Raw genomic sequence first — 5,116 nt, 5'->3', positions numbered from 1 at the left:
CAAAATGGAAAATTCCATGAAAGAAAACAAATGACTTAGGCAAAAATTAGGGCATCCCGATGGATCAAACTCAAAGGGATTGGTTCATGAAAAAATAAGGGATAAAAACAAAGGCAAAAAAAAACAACAAAGGATAATCTTGTGACTGCTAAATCATCGAAGCTTCCCATTAATTCTTGGATCTTTACAACATTTCTCATCGGTGTTTGGATCTCTACTAAGGCTTCTTCTCAGCATCTAAACTGAAACGATTCTCTTACAAACAAAGCACATTCATTGGATTAAGCGAATTTTTAGGATTTGAAGAACATCAAGGAGAAAGGGGTGGGCTAAATAATTTTTGAGCCTTATATCCGTTGTTTCTTAAACCACGAACCAGACCAAGTTACAACATTCAAAAGTTCTAATTGAGGCAAGGTTAACTACGAAAGCATATCAAGCAGGATTTTGTTATACTGACTCCTAGGTTTGTTAAAAATATTTCTAATCACTACGCTTCTTCAAACATTCATTTCTAATCACCCAGTCCTAATTCATAACGGACTTCGATTCCAAAACTTGCGTACGCATTGCGTTAGAGTTACTTCTCGAAGGGTACAAACGTCATCTACGAATATACACTTAGCATCAAGGAGATCTCGAAATTGGTTTAATCAAAGGCGATCATCTCTAATAAAGACTCTTAAATGGGGGGAACCACATCCAAAGGGTTCTCCTAAACAGGGGCAAAATTTCAAGGATTACAGGGGCATGCGATCAAGGATCCTATTAACTAGGGGCATTCATCCTAAAGGTTCAATCGACTTGGGTTACATCTCAAAGCAATAATAATCAGGGGCATGTCAAACATGGGAAGAATTCAAATTCAAAAGGATAGAACACTCTAGATAGCCCTCCATATCCTAGAGATCAAGAGCATATACCCTTCAATCTAAACGTCGCAGCATATGACAAGGTTATTTCTCGGGGCACTTCCTTCATGGTTTGGAGATCATAGGCATCTTTTCCACTAAACATTGGGGCATTGGATATCAAATCCATAAGGTAAACAACTCAAAAGGTTAAAGGCGTGGAGAACCTCAAAAGGTTAAAGGCGTGGAGTATTTCAAAAAGCCAAACTAGGGCAAGGCTCACAGCATAAGGAAAAGGCGTTCTAACACTTTACAACATCGAACAAATATTTCTCCTAACTACGATCTTCAAAATTTAAAAAAACAGGGATTGGGAAGTCGCGCTAGCATCACACCCCACCTTATCAAACAAACCTACAACTCCAGCGAGCTATATACGCTTTGGTTATCAACAACCTATCATTGGAGCATCATGCAAATACATATAAATTATGCATTACATAAACTGGTTGATACATTACACCACACCCTTTTTAGGTAGTCTTCTTTAGGACAATTCTTACGATCCTTTCTAGGAACCTCCTCAGGCAGTCTTATCTAAGACAAATTGTCATCCTTTCTAGGAACCTCTACAGGTGGTCTTCTTTAAGACATTCTTTTTCTAAGAACCTTTCTAGGTAGTCTTTTCTAAAACATTCATTGTCTCTTCCAAGAACATTTTTAGGTAGTCTTTTAAAGACATCTTTCAGCCTTTCCAGGTAGTCTTCTTTAAGACATTCCTTATCCTTTGCTAATAACCTTTTCAGGTAGTCTTCTTTAAGATAAATTTTACCCTTTCAAAGAACCTCTCCAGGTAGTCTTTTTTAAGACAAATTTTCATATCCATCCCAGAAACCTTTTCAGGTAGTCTTATAGAAGACATTATTTCGTTCCACTCGTTACATCAATCAACATATACATAAGCTTAAGCATTATCCACGTACATAAACATTACCAAGCCGGCATAAGCATAGCCGTGGTATAGGGACAAATATGGTTTAAATAGGTTCAATAAGGAGATAAAATCTTGGGATTGACATCAGCATCAACATACATACATATGCATATCATCTAGTGCATTCACATACTACAAAAAGCTCAGTTTCCAACCCTCGTGTTGTGATTGGTTTGTTTTCCGACCCTCGAGTCGTGAGTTTCCAACCCTCGTGTTGTGATTGGTTTGTTTTCCGACCCTCGTGTCGTGGGTTTCCAACCCTCGTGTTGTGATTGGTTTGTTTTCCGACCCTCAAGTCGTGGGTTTCCAACCCTCGTGTTGTGATCGGTTTGTTTTCCGACCCTCGAGTCGTGAGTTTCCAACCCTCGTGTTGTGATTGGTTTGTTTTCCGAACCTCGAGTCGTGAGCTCCCAACCCCCGTGTTGTGATTGGTTTGTTTTCCGACCCTCGAGTCGTGAGTTCCCAACCCTCGTGTTGTGATTGGTTTGTTTTCCGACCCTCGAGTCGTGAACGTCCGACCCTTGAGTCGTGAGTTCCTAAACATATCATTTTCTTTATGACCCTCGAGTCGCGAGCATCATCTTCATACATCTACAGGATACCGTCAAGGACTTTATGCGGATAAACTTGCTAGCACTATAGCAAGTGGATCTTTTTGGTGCAGGTAAGTTTGCTAGAACTATAGCAAATAATTCCTATTGGTGCAGGTAAGCTTGCCAGAACCATGGCAAGTGATCCCTATTGGTGCAGGTATGTTTGCTAGAACTATAGCAAATAATTCCTATTGGTGCAGGTAAGCTTGACCGAACCAGGGCAAGTGACTCCTATTGGTGTAGATAAGCTTGTCCGAACCAGGGCAAGTGACTCCTATTGGTGCAGGTAAGCTTGTCTGAACCAGGGCAAGTGACTCCTATTAGTGCAGGTAAGCTTGTCCGAACCAGGGCAAGTGACTCCTATTGGTGTAGGTGAGCTTGTCCGAACAAGGGCAAGTGACTCTTATTGGTGCAGGTAAGCTTGTCCGAACAAGGGCGAGTGACTCCTATTGGTGCAGGTAAGCTTGTCCAAACCAGGGCAAGTGACTCCTATTGGTGCAGGTAAGCTTGTCCGAACAAGGGCAAGTGACTCCTATTGGTGCAGGTAAGCTTGTCCGAACCAGGGAAAGTGACTCCTATTGGTGCAGGTAAGCTTGTCCGAACAAGGGCAAGTGACTCTTATTGGTGCAAGTAAGCTTGTTCGAACAAGGGCAAGTGACTCCTATTGGTGCAGGTAAGCATGTCCGAACCAAGGCAAGTGATTCCTAGTGGTGCAGGTGAGCTTGCTAGAGCTATAGCAAGTGATCCTTTTGGGTTACACAAACTACGAAAACTTACTAGAACTATAGTAAGTGGGGTTTCAAAAACTGCGAAAGCTTGCTAGAACTATAGCAAGTTAACTATCTTCTACACAACAAACTGCGAGTCGTCGCTATTGATAGCTACGTTTATTCATCACTTTAGTCCCTCGTCAGTGATCTCTTCCAAAATTATAAAGGGTTTTACAAAGGATATTTACAAAGGGTTCTTCAATTGGGTTCATCACGTTAGTCCCTCGGCAGTGATCTCCCTCAAAATACAATAAGGTTTTTCAAAGGGTTCCTCAAGTGGGTTCATCACGTTAATCCCTCGGCTGTGATCTTCTCCAAAACTTCATCAATAACAAACAAGGGTTTTATTTTTCTTTTCCAAGGTTACTAACATACTTCAACTAACATAACTAATAGTCATGCATCATTCAATTGTATACCTCATTCATTCATAATGCATCATACATCACATGCATCATGACATGGCATAAGATTAAGGTTGCCTTTTCAGGCCATGCTACAATCAAAACACGTGGTTCCTTCGAAAAGGAATCTGCGTCACATTCTAAAGAAAAAAGAGGGGTAACTACCCTGGATTGCATCTTTAAGCCCATCTCCCATGGAACTTGTTCCCAACAAGTGCAAATTTCGGGGCATTTCAGTGTTCAATCATCTTCTACCCTTAGATCACGATAGGCAGACATGCCTATCTGACTCCTCAAGTTTAAGAAGATTGAACAGGGGCAGCTGTCATACCCCAAAATTTGCCCTCCTCTTTTCATCTTCAATGACTCAAGGTTCAAGGGTTTTCTCAAGTCACTCTCTCCTATCCCAAATTAGGGTTTACACTTTATCAAAAGAGTTTGAATCTCTAATGCCTCAAATGGATCTCAAGGTGTCTCATATGTCTTAAAGCATCTCCATGCCAAAAGTCAAGCTTCGATTTCAAGGATTGCTCACTCAATGGCTCAGACGATCAATAGTCGACTATGTTGACCTAAAAGTCAACTATAGTCGAAATACAGTCAAACTTCAAGACTTTTGGTCGACATCAAGTATTTGAGGTTTTATCCATCAAAGGTTGATCATGATCCATTAATAAAGACTCAGAAATGAACAAAGTCAAAAGGTTCAAATTAAGGGTTTTTTTATAGGAAAAGTCAACTCAACTTTGACTGATCATAACTTTCACATGGAGTATCAAATGAAAAATATGTTCCAAAGTGGCTTGTAGAGGACATCTTGAGGTTTCCAAAAAGTCCTAGAACTCCTTCATATCTTAAAAATTGAGGGAGATATGCCTTGTCAAAGTTGGTCGATTTTGGATGGAAAATGTGAAGCGAATAAGGTTCAAAATGGATATTTTTGCAAATGGGCCTATCTTGTTATGATCCAAACTGGATTATAAGGTTACTAAGAAGCTCCAACCTCAGTCCTACGACTATATGATTTTTATTATAATTTTAGTGAATTTTTATTCATTTAAAACATGATTTAAATCAAAATAAATGGAAGAAATATGCAATATTTGATTTGGTTTTTATTTACAATCAAATCTAACTATCCAAATGCCATATTTTTGGTCCAAATTCGTCCACAAGCTTCAAGGGCAAGAAAAGAGCATTTTTGGAAATATTTGATAAAAGTTTCAATCAAATATCTTCACATCAATGGGCAATATTTTGGGATGGATTGGAGAGTGTTTTCTGCATAGTAATTGACCTAATTCAATCATATATAAACTAACAACAATTGCAGATGCAGGGGGGATTTTGGTGCCCTCTGAAACCTGAACCGAGTTCAAAAAATAGGAGAAAAAAATTGAATTCGTTTTGGGAATTAGGGGTTGTTTCAAGGCGTGTTGAGTATTCCGATCAATCCCCTGGTGCTTCCTGGAGCCATATCGATCATCACCTACGATCAAAGCGT

This window comes from Vicia villosa, linkage group LG5 (assembly GCF_029867415.1).
Source record: "Vicia villosa cultivar HV-30 ecotype Madison, WI linkage group LG5, Vvil1.0, whole genome shotgun sequence".
Taxonomy (NCBI): domain Eukaryota; kingdom Viridiplantae; phylum Streptophyta; class Magnoliopsida; order Fabales; family Fabaceae; genus Vicia; species Vicia villosa.
Note: the sequence above shows the minus strand (reverse complement) of the source record.